This window comes from Anabas testudineus, chromosome 22 (assembly GCF_900324465.2).
Source record: "Anabas testudineus chromosome 22, fAnaTes1.2, whole genome shotgun sequence".
In the NCBI taxonomy this organism is placed as follows: domain Eukaryota; kingdom Metazoa; phylum Chordata; class Actinopteri; order Anabantiformes; family Anabantidae; genus Anabas; species Anabas testudineus.
Genome location: NC_046630.1, coordinates 14,979,946 through 15,005,763, shown reverse-complemented (window position 1 = coordinate 15,005,763; position 25,818 = coordinate 14,979,946). Strand labels below are relative to the sequence as shown.

At 41.1% G+C, this 25,818-nt stretch overlaps 1 protein-coding gene across 2 annotated transcripts in view; it reads right to left on the bottom strand.

The window, feature by feature from the left end:
- Positions 1–25,818, bottom strand: part of cntfr (ciliary neurotrophic factor receptor) — a 174,473-nt gene that overhangs the window by 128,044 nt on the left and 20,611 nt on the right. For both annotated transcript variants that reach the window (XM_026338945.1, XM_026338944.1), the window contains one exon: positions 16,589–16,629. The gene's annotated coding sequence lies outside the window, so the exon portion shown is untranslated. The remainder of the gene's footprint in view (positions 1–16,588; positions 16,630–25,818) is intronic.

The window sequence follows — 25,818 nt, the reverse complement described above, 5'->3', positions numbered from 1 at the left end:
CATTTCAACTAAAGAACAGGCACATCTTTAAAGCTGCAACATGCATCTTTTTAGCTCTAGTCACAAACTGTAACAACAGACTGAAGCTGATTTCTGGTGGTTCTGTGTGTGATGAAGCAAACCATTTCTTATAAAGTTGATTGTGGGTCTTCTTATTGATGGTTGTTTTCTCAAGTGTAGCATGGGTTAAAAAAAAAAAATCTCATCTTGCTGAACCCGCGATCCAAGCCACACCAGGCCGCTTCACTCATTATTTCCTCAGCGCTGAACGCAAATTGCAACTCTATATTCTAAAAAAGGGAAAAAATCTACATGTAACTTATACTGCAGCGTTATGTCCCAAAAAACATAAAAGACCAACGACTCGCAACAGATTATGTTTGATTGAAAAGAGCATTCTGGGTCTGGCTTGGACATGCTTTAGGCTCGTGGTCTGAGCAGTACCAGAGCTAAATTGAAGCAGGACATAGGGCAACACAAGCAAAAAAAGCTTCTCTGCACTCCATCCAAAACCCGCCTGCTCCCTCTCCGCACCACTCATGAGCTCTGTGCAGAAAATCATTTTTGATATGTAACTTTTAAAAATGTTGAAAAAGTGTAGCCATAGGCTAAAATAAACATCCATAAATCCATAACAGATCATATAAAATCTGTACACAGAAACACAGTAGTAAATCATTAATGTTTTTTCTCTGTTTCCTATTCTTGTTGCTGGTGGTTGGACTTTCATGTGGTGTGCCAACTAGCTTCGCGCTAAATATATGGGCGCTGATTTTATTCTAGCAGCAACACAATTTCAAAATGTCAACTGAGGCCACTGATCAACATAATTGAGACATGTTGAACTTCTGAAAACTTGGAGCTGATTGGCATTAGAAACAATTTGCACATTTTTACAGCTGCAAATAGCAGACTGCTAATTCTGGTAAAAGAAAAAAAAAAAAAACTAGAACCACACTTGTCTGTCTCTTTAAGTTTTAATATTTATAAGCTTGAGTGTGAAATAAAAACAGATACAGAAGATTATGAATTTCTTTGTTTCTTATACAAAAGATGTAGTAAATCAAAGGGCAGGTTATATGTGGCAGTCATTTTGGGTGGGTGGATGTAAAATATGCAATAGACACATAAAATCTCAGCAAAATCATATTATTCCCCAAAGCATCTGTGATGTGTGAAAGTGTTTGTGTGGGTCCGTAAGGAATGAGGTAATAGGCTCCTGTGCTGTGGAGTGAGACGGAGGGCATTAGTCAGATTTGACCAACAAAGAGGCAGCGAGCACACAGTCAGGGATTAGACCAACAGCACAGACTTTCATTGGTTTATAGAGAGGAAGAGGAAAAGAAAGAGCAACAGAAAGGTGGAGGGAGAGACGGTGGATTACAAAGATAGTGGGGGACTTTCATTAGTTGAGGAAGAGGAAGGAATGCAAAGATGAAAGATGAGCTGTGAGATACAGGGAAATGAAGCGAGGAGACACTGAGAACACTCCACGACTGGATTAGTCCAATATCAGGGGCTTTCATTAAATGGGGAAGAGGAAGATGGGTGGATGGAGAGGGGGAATTAAACAATGCAGATGAAAAAGAGGCACACACCGGTCAGAAAAGGAGGTGAAAAAACCGTCAGGAGGCAAAACAGACACTAAAATACAGAGAAAAGAAAAAAAAAAAAAACTAAAAGAATCAGACTGGACGTCGGGGCCGAGAGCAGGATGAGACACAGAAAGGGAGGGAAGACAGGCAGAAAGTTGCGGATGTTTGTTGGAGGGGAGGGTGGGCAGTGGAGTAGAACAACAAGTAGTGAGGATTAACCCCTCCACTGCACCCCCGACACACAGCACACACACACACACACACACACACACACACACACAGACACCGTCAGGGCCTGGGAAGAACGCTGCAGTGCCAAACTAATTAGCTACTAACCCAGCTACAGCTCACACAGATGAACTGCAGCATTTACAATGGAGACCCAGGCCAGGTCTCAGAGGCATGCATGTGCTACTGTGTGTGTGCGTGTGTGGCAGTCTGTGTCTGCACAAATCCATATCAGTATGTTTTTAAGGCGGGCGGCTGTGTGTGGTTCGTCCGTGTGCGTAAGTGTGCTTACACTTCAATGAGAACATGACAAATTATGTCATTATAACGTCTCCACTCGACGAGGCAATCCATCTACTCAGGGTAACATCTTTTTTTTTTTTTTTTTTTTAACTTCAGCCAACATTTCACTCAAAACTGACTGAAATTGTTATTTCATGCTTTATATTATTTCTTAGCATAATTTCCAATAGCTGTAGTTCTCTCATATATTTTATTATAATTTAATTATCTATTACATAATTATTGTTTTTGTAATTCATTAATTTTCTAGACATTAAAATCTCACAAAAGTATAATTTTGTTTGTTTGTTTTGACACTATGAAGTTTTCTTGTAAACAACTAACATAGCAGTAATTACATAGGGACTCATTTGCTCACTGGGTGTCTGTGCGTGTTTGAAGTGTTTCTGGATCTTGCACCATCTAACGCATTTGAGTACCAAAACTAGCTTACAACTTCACCTCAAAGTGTGGGAATCACTGTGGTCAACTCAATGTGAGCAGGTCTGCCTTCAAAGAATTTACTCTCTCTGGCTCTGCGTTGCATTTGAAGAAAGGATTATAAGGTTTCAACTAACCCGGTTTTAATTTAACTCAGTGGGGAGTGACAATCACCCACTGACAAGTCACAATATTTCAAGTATTAAAGGAAGGAAATGTCACTTTTTATACCTTGTTGTGTTTGAGCTGCACTGACTAAAGTGTCTGTATCTTTATCAAAATTGTTGGATACACTGTGAGTGAAATTGCAATTTACTGGTGGGGTGGCAAGATGTGTTGAACTGTTTTCATTTTTTTTTAGTTTTTTATTTCTTCCAACGACTTTCACACACAACTAATGACTTCTGCTCTTCACACTTTTTTCTAATGCCAAAAAAGATTTGGAGAAATCCTTGTGAACTCAGTTTGTTCAGACTTATTGTTACTGAGCATGTAGACATTCAGTATCTGTCTACACTTTAAGCTTCCCAGTGAATTCACATATGTTTTCTATATATATTCTCTTTAGTCTCTGTATTTCTGTCTCTGGCAGTAAGATTCATTTAATAATGAATATAAAAACAAATATATCTTGCTGACTTGATTGCATTTCTGCATGTCATGGCCACTCAGACCTGATGATGAGCCCTGCCCTCACAGGCAGTAAGTTGATGACCTTGATGACAAGTCATCCGGTCCACAGTAAAACTCATCCTGACAATCATGCATGCATGCTTCGCCAGGATGCTGCCGCGCTGAGCTAACAGCCCCACAGGCCAGAACAGATGCTTTCTTTTGTGCTCTGCCATCAGTGAAGATTGCCACCAGTTGTTAGTGTTTATTTCTCTATTAATTAACAATTAATGTAACTTACAGGTGGTGAAATGCGCCTAACCAAAGTCAATGTTATTGTATACATCATGGTTACTGTTAGAAAAATAATCGAAGCCAGCAGCCCAGAAGTTAATTTACTAACTGATAGCACCAGGTTTCATTTAATTTTAGACTAATCACAAAAATAGAATAAATACTCAAAGCCAATTTTCAGAAGATCAGAAATTACTATGACAATAAAACTAATTACATGGTGATTGTGTCCACAAAGCGCCATGAAGCACTGAAAATGTGATCTTAATTCATAACTAGCTTTCGTTTTTCATTGTTTGGACTGGAGTTTGGAGTTTTGCGGCGAGCCTTTCATCTTCTATGCATGTTCTGCCGGGCTAATGTAGCACCGCGCTACTGTTCGGGTGACGCTTTGAATGCACCACCAGATGTTGTCTTTGTCATAATGTGTTTTTAATCACCATTCCTGAATTCAGATGCCAGCAGGCAGCTTCCAATCCGATTTGCATCACTTGTTTCCCCTCATCTCTCCTTAACAGCTAAGAGGGCTGCGGGCATCAATCACTCTTAACTAGCCATGCTGTCAAACATTTTCTACACCGACTTCTGTAACCCTTCAGCCACTTACAGTCTGTGCAACAGGGCCAAGCAGGATGTCACACTCATACAAAGGGCTCTACATGCTTTATACCTGCCTCATATACTGTAGTGCACTGTATATTGTTTAAGGTCTCCACCATAAGGGAGGTGACATCACACGTGACTGTAGCATGATGATTATAAGTTCAACACATGAAATTAATTCACAAGCACTTTTATTTTCCTCCTTTTTTAGATGTTCAAACCATGAGGCTGGCCTTGATCAGTGTGTATTTGACTATGTTTGCATGCTCTATATTGCATTTTGATGTCTAAGAGGGTATGATTTTAGAAAATCTATCTCTTTTTTTTTTCCTTCCCTTCCTTTTATCTTTCAATCTTGACTATAGCTCTTCAAAGAGATGCTGCAGTACTTCAATCACACCGTGCTTGCATCTTCAGACTACTGAAGGAGATCCAGATCCTTGGAAATATAAAATTGCATAGATCTTTGAAAAAAATGCCTTCACTAAACTGTATTGTCTAATTCATCAGGACACAGAGTAAATTATATACCAAGTTGTGCTCACTCGATATAAGAAACTAGTAAAAGGGCAATGCATAGATATATTGGATTGACAAAGGTCATATTGTACATTACATTAAAACACACTACCGTTATACTGTAACTTGTAATATATGGTTTATGCCATTTAATTACTTCATGTCATGCTTTAATTGGCAATATTAGCATAAGTGCACCAGAGTGTGTCGCCCCCAACAGAATACAGTCTAGTAAAAAAGCAGATGTTGTAAAATGATTAACATATGGAAGAAATCCATAAGAAATGAGACAACTGAGAGGCCTTACAACCATCAGCAACGCTCCCAGGAATCGAAAAGCCTCAGACGCGTAACATGAATCAACGAACCAGTGTCGGGTACCTTGAAGAGCAAGCAGCAACTTGCCACCTTTTTTCCATTCAGGCATTAAAAGCATTAATTGCAGCATCAATCCATTTTTACCCTAATGTCAACAATACTGTCTGAAAAGATCACAACCAAACAAACTCTGCACATTTTTGTCTCTATTAACAAGGCCCATCTTTGCTATGTTAAGAATGCATCTGCTATAATAGATCAAGTTTTCACAGTGTATCGAATATTACCCAAACTTAAAAACGTCTGTGAACTGTTTACTAGCAGGATTTTCCATTTTGCTGCATGTAAAGCATTCCTGCCAGCGCCTGTTAGCTGAACACTACTGAGGAAATGCTGCATGTGTCACTTCAAAGAATTACCTCCATCTATGAGCAGGTAGTAGGTCCTTTCCTGGAAGCTAGAGTCCTTAGGAAACACTTAAACCTCAAACTGGTGCTCTTTAAAACTTGTCATTTTCCAAGAAGCCTCATTTTACTGTGTCAAAGTCCCCTCCTCCTCATTCTCTCTCTGTGTGTCCTCTCATCTCGGTGTCGGCTGGTGAGGTGGAAACATGATTATCTCCAGCACTTTTTATATGCCGCACCATCCTCCCTCTTTCTTCCCTTCTCTTTTCCTCTCGACTCCTTATCCCGTCATTTGTGCGCCTCGGTCCTCCCTTTCCCTTCCTACGGTATTTTCTATAATTAAAGCAGTGCTGTGTGCTTTGATACCTGTAATAACTCCATTACCAGAATAATAAGCAGCCGGTGAGATAAGGAACTATAAATACAGTAACTCTTTTTCACTTACTACTCTCTTTGCTTCTTTTTTCTTCATCTTCCATCCTGTCTTCTCCCCCCACCCCTTCCTTTCGGTCCTCTAACGTTTTACCCTCCTCTCCTCCCCCTCTCATGCCCTCCCACTGCTCCTCTTCTCAACTGGCCTCTTCAAAAGGTAAGAGGCCGTCAGCATGACTTCAATAGGAAAACCACACCGCGATCAGACATGTCAGCACCTCTGTCACACGCGCTCGCGCGCACACACATGCTCATAGCTGCACGAGCACAAGTTAATAAGTCAGCACCTTCAGCACACGCGCACACACACTTGTCACTAGGGAGGTCCACATGGATCATATAAAAGCCTGTCCAGCAAGAAGGCACTGGGCCACAGAGGGAAGAGGGAGGGAGAAAGAAGAAAGTGTCAGAGAAGAGAGAGAAGCGAGGGAATAGGTGAAAGAGGGAGGAGGAGTGGGAATTGCTTAAAGGAAGGAGAAAAGGAAGGTGAGGCGCCAAAAGGGGTAAAGGTAATTGGGAAGGATGTAGAACAAAAGGTGAATTCTGATGATCATCATTACTGAAGCTGTGGTGTGTACAGTAAGAGTGAATGTGTTGACTAAATCACATCCACCTGTTCTTTTAAAGATATAAACTATTTGTTAATTATCTCCTGTTAAGTTAATTCCTTCTTTCAAAGTTTCAATTTCTCCATTCCTTCTTTTCCTCCCATGCTTGTCTTGAACCTCTTTTTTTTGTGCTTCTTCTTCAATTAAACCCCTGCCCCCAAATGCACCATAAATTGCGGGAGATGAAAAGAATGGGGAGCCATCTGAGAGGAGAACGCGAATCCAAAGGGAAGTCAGGGGGGTGGCGAAGAGAAAGGATGAACGATTTTTGACAGATAGAGATAATGGAGAGAGATGTGGTAGCAGAAATGCAGACAGGAGGGTGGGAGAAAGCAGGGTTACCAGATACAAGCAAGCGATGAGAAAGAAGTACCAGAAACGGCCTGGAGAGAGAGAGCGATAATATAGAGAAAGAGGGGGTGGAAGATCACAGGGAGTCAAAAAATTACATGTAGGAGACTGGAGTGCAGATATCACAAAGAGCACAGAAAGCGAGGGGTTGAGATAGAAAGTCTGAAACAGTGTGGGATAGCAGCAAGAGCGAAGGGAGAGGAGAAGCTGAGAACGAGAGGAGTCTATACTAGGATCAATGGATGGCCTGTCCTCTGCTGTGTGTGCATTTCCTCTGGCTCATACAATAAGGCCCTCTCACTGCACCGAGGAAACTGTGTGTGTGAGTGTGTGCGTGTGGGCATGTTTGTGCATGTGTGCGAGGGAGAGAATGTCATTCAGAGAGAAAATGACCCCTTGCACCCTTGGTCTTTTCTTAACATTAGAGGTCAATGATCTGTAGCCTCTCGCAGGGTCCCGTGGAAGTGAATCTAATGTGTACAGGGAGGCCTTTATCTCTCTCAGCATGAAATGCCCATAGGTTTGTTTTTTTTTTTTTTTTATCTGTTGAATGTCAGTGTAAAAGTGTTTGTCTGCATGTTAGCCCTGCCTGCCTGTAGTCTACAGGCAACGCTTCACCGCCTTTACCCCACAGAGCACTGAAAAGGAACAAGCTGACGAATGGATGATGGACTGACAACTTCACGATCAATCAATTACACATTTAGATACAGGATGTGAGGAATTAGGGAAATTCCCCTCGACATTGTCATGTTGCCTTAATCTGATCAACAGTCCAAGATGCAAAGGTGCTGAATCAGCAGTTATGTTAATTGACTAACCACTGCGGTGCATATGTACAGAAAGCTAAACGCATAATGGATGCACAGATGGAGATCGAGGCTTCAATTGCCCAGAGAAGGGCTGTAAGCAGCATTGCAAGTGCTGGTGGCCGTTTGGATGAGCTGATGAGCAACTGTGCTCTCTCCACACAGTGACAGTGAAAAGAGGATGGTGCGGGATGAACACATCAAGTCCTCTCATCCTAATTGGCTGCTCTTCTGACTTGTGAATGTTGTTATGCCTTTGTTCGTTGTTTCATACAGTACAATCCCAAACACGTATGGCTGTGTCCTGCTTGTTTCGGTTACTTTAACATGTCCAAACTGATATGTAATGAAATAGTCAGTTTAAGAAATTATGGAAAATAGTCATACCTCTGTGGGTAGTTTCTTTCCACAGTGGTTATGTAATCACAACTAGACCTGAAATAATAAGTCCCAATAAGTCAATACAAATTTGAAAGATATCTAGATTAGATATGTGGGAGGATTTCAAAGGCAACCAAATAGAATGTCACAGTCAGGTCTGTAGTAATTGCACTTGGTTTATTTTTGGAGAAAAGCGATTTGCTCAGAGACAGACAACAGACTGCTTTAAGGTTCCAAGGGCACAATAACACAAGGCCACGGCCAGGAGTTAGATCTATACCAGGGTATCAACTCGGAAAAGGTGTGTGAGAGAGAAAGAAAGAGGGCGAGCGAGCGACAGGGCGAGCCAGTGTGTGATGAGGTGTGTGCATGTGTGTCCTCCAGCAGCCATGATGCATTAGTGTAACCTGATCTCTCTTCTCCCCTGTGAGCCCTAACCTTGAGACAGGCTGAGGGATGCAGGTTGCAAAGCTATATTCAGTTATAAATGAGGCAGTTGGTCTTCATCACTGGATTTGTCTAATATTAGATAACCTAGCCTGGAAAATGGGATATGGTTAGAGATCCACTTATGCGTGTTGTAGTTTAGTGTCATGAGTCAACTTATTAAAGATTAAAGTTTTAAATTTAAATTTAGGGCTTCAACAGCTGGGCATCAACATTTTCTCTCTCATTTTCTTCTCAAACATTAAGTGTTCAAACATGAGTAATGGTATAATGGGCAAAGAATTTAAATTTAAATTGGGAACTGTTTGATAAGAAAACATAAGGTTGATGTCAAAGCCAACTTTACTGGACATCTTTTCTACTTTGGTGAGTACAGAAATGAATTTGGGTTTCATGCCAAAAAAGTAGCACTTGCATTTATTACTTCTGGACTGGACTACTGTAATTCTCTTCTACTACTAGGATGTCCCGTAACTCCCCAGAATCTCCTTCATCATCTTCTTTCCACTGGCCCCCCTTTAAAACCCACTGCAGTATTTAAAATCCTTCTCCTGACACACAAACCCCTTAAGGATGAGGGGTTAACTGTATACTATTGTAAATACCTCATGGTGCCATCTTATGCCAATAAAATACTTATTTTGCTACAATGTGATGATTTTAGTTGTGACTTGTGCCATATAAACAAAACTGATCTGAAACAAAGAAAACTATAGAAGTAGAACTATCGCTACCTGGATTAATACCAGCATCCTGACGCCATTTATCATCTGCACTGTTCTGTCACAGTAAAACAAAAAGTCAAGTTACTTTTACAATTTCTTTTCTGACTTTAGTCTCCCGCACTGATTAACATCAGAAAATCATTAAGTGAAACTCTGTATTAAAGCACAAAATCCTGCTTTCCCTCTGATGTTAAAGACCAGATAAGACATTAGTGGGGAAGGGACATTTCATTACATCCTTTTGCTTCATTGTGAAAAACCGTGTTATGCCTCAGAGTCATTTCTTTCATTAAGAAACCTGGGTCATTATTGGCGCAAGTATAACGGAACTCACAATTGAAATTCTTCATCTCAAATACATTTAATAATAATGGGGTATTATTCCCCATCTTATTCCCCTACATTAAATAATACTATTCCCAGAGCCCATTAAGAAACTTAATCATTGGGGGCTGAAACACACTGCGGAGAGATAATTACAGTTGATGATTTTCACAGATAATTCACAGATGATCACACGATTCAGTCTCTTTCCTTCTGTCTTTAAGTTTTACTTTCTGCAGCTATCAGGCTCGCACCTCATTGCTATCTGTCTGCGTTATGGATTTTAAAGTAGTGAGGAAACAGCTGGGAAAAAAAAAAAGTGTCAGACGAAGAAAGAGAAGAAGATAAAAAGAGGTGAAATAAGAATAAAAAAAGACAAAAGGTTTAAAAATAGAGATGTGGGAGGCAGAACAATAAATCATTTAGAGACATATGCGGGGTAAGTTCACCAGGGTTTAAATATTCATTATGGGTGTCAAGTCGAAGCTTTTACATCTTGTGGGATACAGTTTCACTTCTCTCCTCATTTGATGTTTATGTTCACTGAATTATGCATCAAAATGAATGTTAGATATACACATAGTGCTTCTTTGCTTCTACTATAAGGTGAAGATCTCGTGTGGCACCAGCCCTGCCAGCTTCAAATCCCACCGGTGTCACCCAGACGGAGAAGTGCGTAGACTTGATGCACTTGAGGAACCGTGAGGCACGCTGGGATTCAAAAAATTAAATAAATAAAATGCAGCTATATGTATTTATGTTGTGTGAGATACTGTACAAGAGGATGAGACGGGAAAAACAAAGAAGCACAGGTTGACATTTATATCATAACATTTAGTCGACATGATTGACAATGAATGACTAAATGACACTTTAACAGGACACTTGACATTTTGATGGACACACTATTTTTCCTCTTTGATTTTAGAATTCACATTTAAATGGTTTCAGCTCTCTATTGCAAAGTTTAGCGAGCGAAGCATTTACTGCCCTGCTCAAAGGCTCTTCAACATGATTCAGACTTTACACCACGCTTCTACCTAATATTTCTGCATCTTCATGGTGCAAAATGTTTGTCTCACATCACATTATACATCATAATGTTTGACGGTGATCTTGTGGTGCATTCTCAGCTGGTCCAGCTGCTGTGGCTGTACTACTATACTGTATCTAGTCCTTGCACTGCAGCACTGAGTTTGCCCTTTTTCTCACCCCTAATTTTCTACAGTTTTTCATCTGGATCATTCTTTCTCTTCCCATTCTATCTGTTCATTTATCACCGGCCACATCTACTCTCCCTTCCCATCTCCATTCCCCATCTATCTCTCTTACCTATTACTTTTCCACTGTCCATCCCTCTCTCCCTTTCCTCTTTTCATCTGTTCCTCTCCCTCTCGTCCTTCTTCTCTTCCTCTTCACTTATTTCTGTCTCTCTCCCACTCTCTCTCTCTCTTGCTGACTCTCTCCCCACTCTCTGTTGGGTGTCCTGTTCCCTCTCTCTCTCTCTCTGGGACTAGCAGACCTCCTGACGGCTTAGTATTGATCCTCCCATCTCCCTCTCTTGCCGTCTCTCTCTTTCTCTTTCTGTCTTACACGGACACACACGTGCACACACATGCATTAGGGTGACAAGATAAAAGGGTTTGCATGCCCCAAGGCAAAGCAGCTAAACATGAGAACAGAGGCTTTCAGCTTCTGGTGTATGTAGCAAGAACAGAAACACGTAACAAACACAAGGTTTGAAACTCGCTCCTATATCTCTGACAAGAACTGTCTGAAAATTATCATCAGATTTCTTTACAGCTCTTATATCCGCAAGTCATGCTCATAAAATAACATGAATCCTGTAGGATTGCTGCGGTCGAAACATTCTCCAAATGTTGCCTCAGAAATCTGAAGGCAATGAGCACGCTCTAGTCTCTGTGAAGGAAAATTTCCGGATAATAATGCTATTTATAATCTTTGCCTTGAGGGGGAATACTTGACTCTAACTGGAAGAAGATCATTGTTTTTCTGTAAAAGACTGTTCAAGCAAAGCTGTCTGGGAGATTGTGTTTAGGGGCCAGTCTGTAATACACATGTAAACAAATCGGAAATGAGAAAAGGGGAGAGTTGAAACTTGGCTTTCTATCTGAGCAGTTGCATTTAGATCTGAAGGGCTGAAGTTGCAAATGGACACCACCATGTAGAGCTTCTCAGAATGTAGTGAGGAGCTCATTAAAACCTTGAACCTGACACAAGCTTTCAGCTGCAAGAGGTTTAGGGGGCAGCATGGCGGTGTAGTTGTTAACACTGTTGCCTCACAGATAGAAGGACATGCCCTTGCCGTGCCTATGTACAATTTCTCCAGATACACTGGATTCCTCCCACAGGACAGGGTTAACTATGAGTTAACTAGGGTGATTGTAAATTGACCATAGGTTTAAATGGTTGTCTGCGCCATAGCAGTGAATGGTTGATTCTCCAGACTATGTATGTCAGGTCCAGAATAAGGTCAAGATGTTTTCCAGAGTTATGCGTTCATACTTGCAGCACACAGCAGGAGATAGTCCATGTGGCCTGCATTCTCACTCGGGGAAATTGTCTGTGTCATTCATGAGTGGGGGGTGGTCGCTGCATAGAGCATGCAGTAGGAAAGAATTGACACAGAAAGTACACTGCAGAAATCAATTGGGTTTTGGATTTTGAGTTTTTCGCCTTCACTGTTGCCTAGTGCTTGCTTAAATGGGGTTGTTGGGTTTTCTATATAATTCTTTATACAATTATAGTTTGTAAGGTCCTAAACTCTACACTGTAAAGTGCCGTGAGATGACTTCTGATGTTATTTGGCAAATTAATACAAATATAACTTATAAATTGAATTTGTTTACAGCACATCGAAGTTGATGTGTACTCACACGATTAGAAACAACATGTACATAACTCTGGCTTCCTGAAGGAGGTAAGAGCAATCCAACAAGAGAGCATGGTATATATCTCCAATACTGTCTAGTGTGGTGCTGAGCAGATTGACTAAAAGGAAATGCCCACTCACTCTTGGTGAATCCACTGGACAATTACCTGGTTGTTTCAGAGATGCAGACAGACTTGTGTATGCCATCTATAGACAAGGAAAGCCAGCAACCGCTGAAATGTCCAACACCTCCAGACCATGACTGTCAAAAACTAGATATAACTAGAAAGTACAGTATATTTTCAGTTGATACTATTTAAAATATCACATTCATTTGTTTTTTTTATTCACTCCTATAAATTAAATCATTGTGATTTAACTTTGTCTTTCATCATCTGTGATTGTTTTGCTAAGGTAACATACATGTTGTCATTATTTGGATTATTGCAATGTGCTCCTGGTTATTAAAGAGACTGAAGTTGTCCTAAACAGATTTTATTTGGTCCAAAAGAGAAAAAAAGATTCAGGGTTGTTACTGTTTTAGTTGCATTGCTCTCATAAACCCTTAAGGTTTGACTGACACCGCAATTGCTTCCAAAAATCAGGTTGCCATCCTGTCTCTTTTTCTAGCTGCTATGCTCAGAATTTAGAGAATGACACTTTTGTTCACAACACCTTTCAGCAGAGTAACTGCACACATTTCAGAGGGGAATACATACCCCCAACCACGCCGTTAGTACGATGCCCCATCCACTGTGCCCCAAAGCTAACGAGAGGTTGTCAGGAATCAATACCTGGAATGAAAAACGATGTGACTTTCAGCTGCTGTGGCCACATCAATCACACTATTACCATTGGCTCATCTCTCGACACCAACTTGGACTTCTCCATGCTGCCCCTCCCATTCTCTCTCCACTCCTATATCACTGTTTTCACTCTCCTCCTCCACCGCTCTCTCTCTCTCGCCCTCCCTCTCTTTCTCTCTGCCAGCTCAGCGGATGCCCCTTGTCACAGCTCCTATTTCAACCGTCTGAAGTTTCCTAATTGATCGCAATTAGAGCCCCTACAGAGCAAAAGGAGCTCCGGGGTGGGGGAGGCAGAGAAAGTGCGTATGCATGTGTATGCATGTTTGTGTGTAGGACAGAGAGAGTGAGGAAGAGATTAAAATCAATGAGCCTGGTTGGAGAGTGGTTATATTAGCAACTGGACTACATTTGACCACAGAGTGTTAGGGAAATGACACAAGAGACCAGAGGAGTGACAAGAGACAGACAATGGGAGACACACGGAAAGATAGCGAGTCACAGGAAACATAAAACAACTACTGATGATGGGGAGTCGGGTGATGCTGAAGGAAAACTATTAAAACACTGCCTGGACATTAAACAGAAAGAGGATTTTGTTTTCACCCACTGTCTTTGGAGAACATTAGAAATGAAATCAAGAAACAGAGGAATACACCACCAACATGTGACCCTTCTGAAGGCACCACTGGCTATGCCTGAACAAAACATGACCAGGACTTTCTAACATCAGTGTGGTGAGAATCACTTGATGAATCTTGAGAACAGGGCATTTCAGAAGAACAGATGCAGCAATAAGGGTTAAAAGACACACACTGAGAAATACAGAGGAAGGGATAAGTTGGGATAAGAATCAAGAGATACAGATGGAGTGATTTTGGTGAAAAATGTAGCAGCCAGGAGTAAGAGCGACGGGGACTGAGGGATTTGTAATAGAGAGATAGAGAGGCAGAATGACAAAGAGGAAGAATGACAATGGTGCCAAAGCCTTTCCCATCCTCCTTGCAAACGTCCCTGATCCCCTTTTTTCTCTCATTTAAATTCCTCTCCATTGTCATTGCAATCCAGGCCTAGCCCCCCACTGCCTGGGAAATACACACACACACACACACCCACACACACATACAAACACTCATGGACATTACAGCGCAAATGCATTGACCTCCAACTGGGACCATCCCGAGGAGTTGTACTCACTTGTCTTTGCTAATCCCTATCAGTGGGTGCACGCATGCACACCCTTGCAGTGCTTGCTGGAAAGATAGGCTCGAGTTTCCCCAGACTGCAGATGTCAATATGACCCCAGCCATGCTAACATGGGTGTGGAATGGCAGGCGGCTTGTCACCAAGCATCCAGCATCTTGTCAGCAACACAGGGCCAGGCAGGCACTTGTGTCTTGTCAACATGTATAGTCAATATAGCTAGCTTTAATACCATTGCTTGGCCTTCCTTAACAGAGCTTACAACCACAGTGCACTGTCTTGTCAGCAGTGGTATCTTACAGAGCAGACTTGTTCGATAGACTTAGCTTCCAATGTCTTCAGAGCTGTCTGCAGCAGCAGAGCTAGAAAATAACTGTCTTGTCAGCATGAGCACGACATGGCTGGGTTGTCAGTGATTCTAGGTCACGGAGATGGCAACTGGCACCGATTTTAATATTACCTTGTCAATGTGCATAGGCTACATCTGAACTGCCAACAAAAAGCCCGGGATCATGCAAGACAGCAAGAGATGAAATGTCGGCATAGTCAGGACAAACAAATGGGAGTTTGACTGCTCCCATGCTACAACAGAAGTGTTACTGCTTTTCAAAAATAGAAGACGCACAGAAAGATACAGGGGTTAAAATATTTGAAGTCACATTGAGCCTCAACACAAGAAAACAGATTCTTAACAGATGTGAGAATAATGGAGTATGTATCATAGCTTGAGTAATCTGACTTTAGAAATAATTCATCTCCAGTCCCATTAACAGTCTTCTGTGTAACAGTCAAACAGACCCTCTGCTTTCCTGGGTTTCTGTCTCCTGAGTGTTCCTTATTTTCAATTCATTTAATGTGTCTGGTGTCTCTGAATCTCAGCTCTTTGCTCATTGTGATTATGCAACGTGACACATGCCTTGGTGCGAGCCAAGCGTCCCCAGTGGGGAGACTAAGTTCTTGAACTTGAACTCAATTACGGTTTCAGGCAAAAAAACAGAATCACATTACACTGCGACACACCTGTTTTTCAGCAGTAGCCTAAAGCTTCTGCCGCTTTGTGTCCTCGGTTCAAATCTCAAGACCAGCATGGAGGAAAATCTGGCTGGGGAAAGCACTCGAGTAATGCTGTCCCCTCCCTTATCGACTGCAGTCAAGCTGCCCTTAAGCAAGGCCATTAACCCTCAATTTCTCTGCTGCAGCTCCTGAATGGGCAACAATTCACATGAGCTAATTCTGCATGCAAATATCATCTGTCATATATGTGTACAAAGCAAGCTGTCAGGTTCAGAAGCAGATTTTTCCTTTTAAAGTTAATATAAGTGGCATTAAACTGTAGCTGCCGGTCTGTGTGAGTGAATGAAAGTGTGTACACATACTATTAGTGTTCAAAGCATCGCGACAGACATGGACTTCACTGTATGTAACTTTATAGTCCTGAGCTGTCAGTGTAAATGTAATGCATGGCAGTGGCCTGCGTGGAATCTGGATATCTGTCTACTTGTGTGTCCGCTCCGTCTGCATGTGTGCAAGTGCATGTCTGTGTGTGATGGTGTGTAATGTCTGCGTGCCCACATTGTTAAGGATTGCGTATCTCACTGTTGATGTGTGTGTGTGTGTGTGTGTGTGTGTGTGTGTGTCGCCGACATTTCTGGACAGAGGAACTCTATACGCCTCCACGGAGTCCTTTCAACGCCCGCCGCCACACACACACACACACACACACACAAACACACATCACAAGTCCCACTGCTGACACACACGTCACCACGGCAAGCAGACACAACCTAAGACATGCCGCTAACACAGAAGAAGAGACCGCCATACAGGCAGGACAGAAGTTCCCAACATGGAGTTTCCAGCTGCTCGGCCTGTTGAGTCATAATCATAACATGAATTTTCTACCTTCCTCACATTGTCGGGATGGAACTAATTTGCAAGACGATGCACATACATATTTAGATTTTGTTAAATTCTAACTACAATATTTGGAGATAGATATGAAATGAGCTGATGTATGGCAAAGTTGCTCTTGAGAGTCGTGCATCACTAAAAAAAGGGCTAATGCCCCGAAACATCTGTGCTACAATAATATTCAAAGAAACAAAGGAGTGCTGTCCTAAACTGATTCTTTTGAGCATGACCATAAAGAATAACTCTTCTGTTTGCTTATAAGGAAAATGAAATGAGTTTCACGGACCCTTGGCGCGTGAAACGTACTCAGCACAAATAACAAAAGCGCCACATGAATGCAAAATTCAGTCAGAGTATACTCAAATTAAAGCAATGACACCAAGAGTCCTGCAAGAAGCAACTTACTGTAGAGAGGACAAACTGTCAGCACGATCCTCCTCTTCACCCTGTCGAGAGCAACTCAGAGTTAGTCACCAAAACCACAGGAAATGTGAAGAACATACACAGATATAGTCATGACCCCTAAAGAACACATCTATGCTGAGAAGAGTCCTATCAGTTTCTTATTTATTGGTGTTAATTTAATCTGGCATTATTTTAATAGTATATGGAAAAGTCCAAATCTATATGTTTCCACTGTGCACAGTGCAGTCATTTCTTCCCCTTCCTGCCCTTCTTTCCATCTGGTTTCCATTCGCTCCACCTGTCCATCAGTCTCCAGCCAGGGACAGGTGAGCCTATTACACGCTTCTCACACTGTCTGCTATGCTCACTCACAAGTACACACACACACACAAACACACACACACACACAAATCCACACTAGCCCTACTTCATGGTAACTTAGACAAATCTGTTGCGCTGTAAAACGGCTGTTACCACAGCCACGTCATGCTCCTGATGAAGTGGTCCAGTGTTGAGTATAAAAGCTGCAAACAATCCATTACTTGAGAATACAGGACAATAGAGTAGAACAAGTACAAAAGAATAAGTCGGTGGAGCCCCAAACTGGGCTCCTTAACCTCTGAATGGCCAAATTCAAATTAGACACAAATCTCAATGTCGAGTCAACTTAACGACAAAGTAAAAGGAAATCAGATAAAACAAAGCTGGAACATTTTGCTCACTGTCATTGAGTGACTAACATAACTTACTAATACTGACTGAATTATACCTGTACCCATGAAAACATCAGGACACATAACTTGACAAGATGATTTTATCTTTCAAAATAAAGACTTGGCCCTTTAATATTGAGAAATATTATGTCCACTAGGCTTTTAAAGTGATGAATCAGAGCACCGACAGACAACTCATCCCAACACACATTAAAGATAAAGGCTATAGCAGCATTTGAAGATGAAGGGAAAACACCTGCTATGGCCTTGTCATGTGAATCCTGTTATAATCACAAATCAATATCTTAGTAATCCTATTTTAACTATGAGTCACTTGTATACTTGGCCGTGAGAGAAAGAAATGCATGAGCTAAATATACATTTTCACCTCCTGTCTTCATCATATGGTACTGCAGCTAAATAAAAAATTGTTTTCAAATAACATGTCTCCTTAGATTTTCTAGCGCCAGATGAATCTGACCTCAGTATCACAGTTAGAGGACAGTTTGCTTTTCTATTTTGTTGCTGTTTTTTTTTTTTTTTTTATGTAGAATCAAGGCAGCCCATCTCAGTTTCTCTAGAGACACCAGTGGCTGAAAGGCTATTTATTTATTTTCAGAAACCCAGCCTGCCTGTCTGCTCGCTTGGGTAGAATAGAAGAGAGAGAGAGAGAGAAAGAAACAGAAAGTTGAAGGGGGGGGGGGTGGATTTGCAGAAGCTGCCGTCACCGCAGAACGAGCTATCATGTGAAACATCACCTTTCAGACAACTACACACTTTCCCTCCGTCTCCCTCGCTCTGCCTTTTATTGTTAGTTCCTCCTCTATCTGCATCTCTCTGCTTGTCTCTGTCTCTCTTTTTTTGTTTCCCACTCTGTCTGTGACTTGCCACACACACACACACACACACACACACGCACGCACGCACGCACGCACGCACGCACGCACGCATGCAGCTTCATCTGGCTTTCTCCTTCTTCCAGACCTTGACACCAGCTGTACTTTTCCAATTCAGCAATTCTCCAACTCTCCAGATGACACAACAGGATTTCACACCAACTAAGAACATACCAAAAAACAATAACAACAGTAAACGAAAAATAAATTAAATAAAAAAAAAAACTAAACAAAACCAAGCAAATCAGCAAAAAAAAAACAAATCCCACAGGCCTCTGCGCAGTTCCAGATAGGGAGCCTGACAGTATTAGCCGGCCAGGCATAATTAATTACGTGAAGACTGAAAGTATGATTATGCAAGAAAGAAAGAAAGAATGAGAATAAAAGGAAGAGCTAAATATGCAGTAGCTGCTACAGAGAGAGGGATTAAAATAGACGAGATGTGAATGCGAACAGTGAGAGAAGACTCTCAGAGATAATTACACACTCTGCGTGAGGCTTTTCAACGACCCCATAACATCAGATCACCCCAATTCTGCAGCCCCAGACGTCAAAATTCCATACGTATCATTATATTTTAATAATCACAGTACCGTCGCCTCACAGCTTGGTCGGTTTTCCAATTCAGTGAGAAGCCAAAGTCTGGCTAAATCTTCAAGTCATGGCTGCACACCCTGATTTCAGGGGATACGCGTTACGGACAAGACAAAATGTTGGGGTTTCAGTCAGGGCCAAGCATTAGTAAAATGTTAATATTAGTTTATGCCCAGTAAGGCGATCTATTTCCCTTTTCCTTAAGACGTCGGGACAAGGGAAATGACTGAAAATGTTGTCTCAAGGCCACATCATGACATGTTTGACTCAAAGCAAAGCATTTCCACCTTTATTATCTTGGACTATTTCGAAAACAGACAACCTGGAGGGACTGGATTACTTTTCTATCCATTTTTCCATAGAAGCACACGCACTGAAACTCTGTGCTTATTATAGGACCTTTTAATAACTCTATTATACTTTTAATGTTATCAAGCGTGTCCACTGACGGTGGCAGACATGTGGCAGTTTGCCATGTCCACTGGCCATACATAATGCACTTTACGAACAGATGTCTTTACTGAGTTTATTGCAGAGATGAAGGATTACAGCAAGCTGGGATTGCATTGATTCCTTTGTCTGTTTCTGTTAGTCACTTCAGCACCAACAAGCTTTTCAGAATAAGACCTGAATGTTCTTTTATTTTTTATTTTTTGCAAATTCATGTAACTTAACCAATGTGGCACTTCCCCTGTTAGCCTACTTTCTTCTAATTTCCATTTCATCAAACATCAGACACAAACACACTAGTCTATTGACTGTTACCTTGACTAAGGCGTAGTGGCACTAGTATGTGTGATATATATATATATATATATATAGAAACATACCTGCTACATTCACACATTCAGCTTTCATTTCTAAAATCTAGGGCAGCCAGAAATGAGCAAACTTTGGAGTATCAAAGCATTACCCTGTACATGCAAACTAAAAATAAAACCAGAATTAAAAGGTTACCCTGTCAGACTTCCTACTATAAATCAGCGGGCTAAAATGAACCATAGGAGCCACTGAACTGTACACTGCACAAAATTCAATGTGAATCCAGCCAACAGTCCCACAATTCTCCCCTTCTGCTCTGTTTCCCTGCCTGTTCTGTTAAAGCCAGAGCTATTATTAGCAAGCGAGGGGATCAGGTTAAGAAGATGAAGTCTAAAAGAGCATGGAGAGACATACAATTTAACTACAGCCATAGAGGGGTTACACCAACTGGAAACAGGTTGACCTGCCAGATTATTTGCACAATATGTTTACTATGTGAGGCAGTGAAATTTATAGAAACTAAATGAACTACATGCTTCACAGCCCAGAATGAAAGCGTGATGAAGTCGTATTATAGTATTTTAGCTCTGTTTACATGTTTAATTTCTGTCCAATACGAGATGAGAAAATATAATAGCGTGGTAATGAGGCTGACATCTAACAGATAAATGGAACAAGATGAAGTAGGAAAATCATAACAGGGAGTCCCCTGACCCAGTTTCATTGTTCAACCTAATTTCTGTCTACCCTGAAACAGCATCTGGATAAAGGTTGGACGAGCATCTGTAAAGTCAAAATGTACACATCCAACTTAAACTACTAAAGTGGCAAAGAAGAAGACTATCTAAATCAACCAGAACCCAATTTCATAGCACGAAAATTGGAAATATAAAAATGTCAACATCAGTGAGAGAGAGGGGAGAAAAAAAAATCAGGACTGTGCAGTTAAGATGTCAGAGGTTAAGAAAGCAAACTGGAAGACAGAGAGTACCGACTATAAGCCTCATAATCTGCTTCATAACTGTCATCTGACATCACTGCAGCAGATGCTTTATCTTGGATCCCGTCCTCTCTTCTCATTCTAATGTAATGGGTGGGGGTCAGTCTGTCATACTGTAATATAATGAAAACAGAGAGACCAGACAGCTAGACAAATAGACAGAGATGGTTAAGTGCAGAGATGGTGCAGTGTAAAAAGAGGTGGGGGGTGGGGGGGGTGGGGGGGGGGTAAGAATGTAATGTACTGAATGTACTCAGCTACTGGATACTGTACCACCATGAAGGCAAACACGCACCCATGGCCATCTACTCAAAGCCCAGCAAACTCCAACAACAATAAATCAGGTTCCTTTTCATGTTACTCCAATCAATTCCTCGTCCTTTCTATTCAAGCATGTATTTGTATTTTAATTTCCATCTGTCGCAGTTAGTCACTTTTATAAATGAAGGATTAACAAGTTCACGTAGTCTTCTCTGAACTACAACAACAAGCCATACTCCACAATCTGTATCCCGTGGGAGCACTCGGAGCCAATTCCAGAAACGCGATGTGTGTCGCGCAGTCTTCCTCCATCACACTGAATAAATAGCAGCATGTTAAGTACACTCTTGTTTACTTAGGCATATTAGCATGTGTGGGAGTGTACAAGGGAGCAGTGTAAAACACTAATTGCATGTTGAGTTGTCGTCGCACAAATTTGTTTCATTTGTATGTGTTGTGCCATTAAATGATGTTAGTGTTCACAGAAGTCATGCGTTAGAAGGGATGCACTGCTTTACATAACACAGTCTCTTTACTGTTTGTTGTGAGTCGAGCTCTTTTCTGCTCCTTTAGCTTCTTTTTTACTTCCACTACTTGCTCTGCTCCAGGTTTTGCTTTGCTCCTGCAGAGCAGTCGGGTTGTGCGGTATACATTGTCTACAATAATATGTTTGTTGTTGTTTTAATGTTGTTTGAGCTGACATTAGGCTATGTCACTCACTTTGCAATAACAATACTTTCAGAGTGCACAGATAAGACAGCAAATGCTGAATCCCACTGCACAGAATATGAAAAATCTGACATCTGGTCAGGTGACCACCACTCGTTCTTTGCCTAAATCAGCAGAGATCAGAACAAAAGTGAAATCATTCTGCAAAAAAAAGAAAGAAAAATGTTCCTTACAACAAGGAATTACCACATGTAGTGGAAGGAATTGAACAACTAAAGACAGTGAGCTCCTTGGCAGTAAAGAAACAACAGGCAGTGCTGTGTTGTCTGACATTTAAACTTCTCAAAAGGTAATCATGTAATGAGAACAACCTTTAATTTCACACCAGCACAGAAAAGATAGCTGCAGGCTATTAGTCATAATTTATGTGTAAATCCCAAAACACAACGTTGTTCACATCGGAGTGACATCGAAACGATGAAATCTTGAGTGGAAGCCGTGTTTAAATTATAAGATGAGGTGAAACTCGAAAAACAACAATGCTACAATTGAATGTGTTGTGTTGTGGCGCTGTGGTAGGATTGCTGTACGCTTTCATTACGAAAAGTAGTCAACTGATGTCACTGTAGGCTTTCACGAGCCGTGATCCAACAATCATTGCTCCCCAGAAGTAATTCAGAAGGAGGTCTGTCAATAAAACGTGGACTTTAAAGAAAGAAACATCACAGGACTGTAAAAATATCTAATTCGCTAAAGCAAATTACGGAGACGAGACCTCCCTCCTGACTTTGGAAGAGATCATTTAATGTCAGGCTTCGACAGATCAGGGGTAGAATCAGGAAGCTATTCCTCTGAAAGTCAGAGGGAAAATGTAAATGTCAAGGAGGCTGTCATTGCTTGTACTATAACTGAGAAGAATTCACTGTAGATTACAATTCACCCTGTAGCACTACATTTCTGTCAGAGACATGAACCATATGGTACATAAAGGACGTTTAACACGATTTATCCAGCATTTATTAAATGCGACACAGATGTCTTTTTCCTGATTTTATTAATAACTTCCTCAAATGTCAATATTATTATGGGATGTTTTTACAATGGCCTGAGAAAGACCAATATGAGTACATACTTTATTTATTTGGCAATTCACGACATTTAAATGAAACTGTATTGATTGAAAATTGTCGATGCAAATGTTTTGTTGGCTTTGCTACACGTTTTCAGCTAGGAAAAAAAATGTGCCAATTGTTCTGGAAACTCTTTTGTTGCTGCTAGAGTGGTGATTGATTATAATTTAAGATCTTCAAAACCTAGCTCAAGTACTTCCTCTTGCATTTTGACAGCTTAGGGATTTATGAACATGTCATCTAAACCATTTCCTACAGTGCACTGACTGGTCCTAAACTAGTCCCAACTGTCTATTACCAAAATTTGAACTCATATGATTTAAACTGGAGGCATGAGCACAGGACAGCTTGGCAGGCTGAAGAGTAATGAAGAAGTGACAACAGCCCATAGGCAACAAAGGCGAAACAAGTAATGCAATATACAGACAAAGAAGGCGGTTGGTAAAAGGCAACAGGGCTGTCATATGGATAAAAAGTCTGTCACCTCTGGATGTGAATAAATAACATGATGAAGGTGTGATGGGAAGGAAAGAAAGAAAGTGGAACAGAGGAAGTGAGAAAACACTGAGAATGACTTGTCGGGGTGGGCACTGTTAAATTGTCACCTCTTCTGGGCTGTGTACAGCTGAGAGAGCGGTCAGAGACGAGGAGGAAACAAGAAAGAGCAAGAAAGGTCATGTGCAGGAAAAGTAGAAAAAAAAAAAAAAGCAACAGAACAGACACGGTGGCCGAAGATGGGAGAGACTGATCGCAAAGCCAAGTGGATGGACAGTGAGGAAGATCAAATAGGCTAGAAGGAGAAAAAAGGCAGGGATGAGGGACAAAAATTAACTAAATAGGATCGAGGGATATAAACATAGAGGAGGGAGGACAGAGACAGAGGGAAAGCAAAATGCTGTGTAATTGACATGAAAATGAGGGGATGCTTGGGGAGTAGCCAGCACACTTTGACACCTGAGGTTTGTGAGGGTTTAGGGCAGGTTTGCTCACCACGATAAGATAACTGCCACCTTATCTGTGGGCGTCAGACTGCTAACACACACATAGACACAGGTAGACTTATGGACTCAAATAATGCTCACACACACACACACATACACAAACACACACAGCTTTCTTTGGCCAGAGAGGAGCAGTCATGGACAAAAACACCACTGGAAGATTGGCAGACAGGTGTTTGAGGCTGTGATGGGAATGGATTCAGATTTGTGTGTGGTTTTGTGCTTATGTGTGTTTGTCTTGAGTGTGCAGGGGTGCTTAACGTGGAGAGGTGGAAGAAGAAAGCTTTAACAGAGAAGGCTGCCCAGCAATTATACATTTTATTTCTTTTTTTGTATTAAAAACACATTTTTTAGTCACACTTTAATATGATTTCTGCTTTGTGGTGCAAATTTTGCATTCAGGAACTTATATATTGTTAGTCTATGTATTCATGTCCTATATTTTTTTAAATGGGAGAAAGATATAAATAATAAAGAGAAGCATAAAAGTGACGCAGCTGAATCAGAGAAGCAATTAAAAAGCTGACGTGTTTTGTATTGCATAACAATACTGACACATAATAAGAGGTTAAACGTGCTGTATGTAGGAAGACAATGGCTAAGAAACTACAACAAAAACTACTACGAACTTAATCTACAATATATTAACAGTTTTATGATCAGCTGGTTAAGCTGTAATTGCTCATGAATATGGAAGGGACACCTCCAGGCACTCACATTGGCCACTGTTTACGATGATAACATTGCACGTGCTGAAGGTGAAGAAAAGCCTCTATGCATGAAAATATTAATCAAATAATAATGATTAAGAATTGATAATTCCAAGTTTTAATGTGTTTATTCACAGGATTACGTGTTTATTCTAAGGACAGTCATATTCCAAACATCAGTGGCAACAGTAATGTGATTTTCCTTTCTTGATAGAATCCCATATGCTGCTACCAGATGGTATTTCTCAACAAACGATCCATGTCCCATTACAAACATACCCACACATATATACCATCCAAAGGTCAAACAAATACAGTATCCTCAAAGGGGATCAGTGATTCATTTTATAAAACCTGTCAGCATCATGATCCGCCATCATTACTTTGGCAGATAGTCAAAGACAGAGATTGGATTTTTATGCCCTGGTTGCTTTGTCGTGAAGGCTGCGAGAGCCAGTCTAATGATTCAATGGTCATCTACAGCCATAAATGTTAATTAACAGCCTTAGCTGCTGGACATTCATTTCCCGCTATTGCCAAAAGGCTGGACTCATAAAAAAAAAGGGTGCATGTGTGTATTTCAAGTGTGCGTGCGGGTTGCCATGACTGTGTTGTGTATGTGCAGCATCATGGATGACAATGTGTGAACATCTGCTTGTTCCAAGGACGTGCCTCGATGAAAACTACATATCCCAAAGGCTCCTCTGTCCTTTTCTAATACAACGCTAAGCTGTCAGCAGCAGCCATAACCACAATGACAACATAATAATTACTTTGTCCCCACGCAGGGACAAAGTCAGGTAAAAGTCACACCATGGCCACATATTGGACCTGTCCACATGACTTTGGACAGAGCTAGTGTCACTTCTTGTCTCTTCTGTGACTTATTATTACTCATGCTATTAGTGCCATAATGTTCCTTTATTTCAGTCTCCACCAATTTTAATGAATATCTGTAATAAATATGGCTTGATGATGCTTTGGCTGTGCAGGGTTAAAGCCACCTGGCAAAAGATGATGGCAGAATCATCACTTCACAAAAAGCCAGAGCTGGCCACAACCAGCTCCATGTTCCACAAACACACAAACAAAGAATAGGAAGCATTATTTCTAACATCTGTGCCGTCAGCGTTACCACCTGCTGCAGCCATTTTTATTTAGCAGTCCTCTTGTCTTAAAATCCTCGCCTTGTTTGGCGAAGTTCTCTAATTAATGAAGGTGAAACCAAACGATAAACCATGCCGCTTATAGCCCTAGCTGTGGAAAACAGAGCTAATGGAGACGAGGCCATAACTCTCTCTTTCCATCTCACTGTCAATGCCTCTCGTCCTCCTCTCTCCCTTCTCCCTCGTGTCCCATCTATCAATTCATTTATCCATTCGGCCTCATCCACCCATTCCACTCGGCCCCCGTCTTTCTCACTTTATCTAGCTAAATGTATCACTGGACACCATCATTTCAAACCAGGGTAGGATTCTGACCATGAAGATGTCT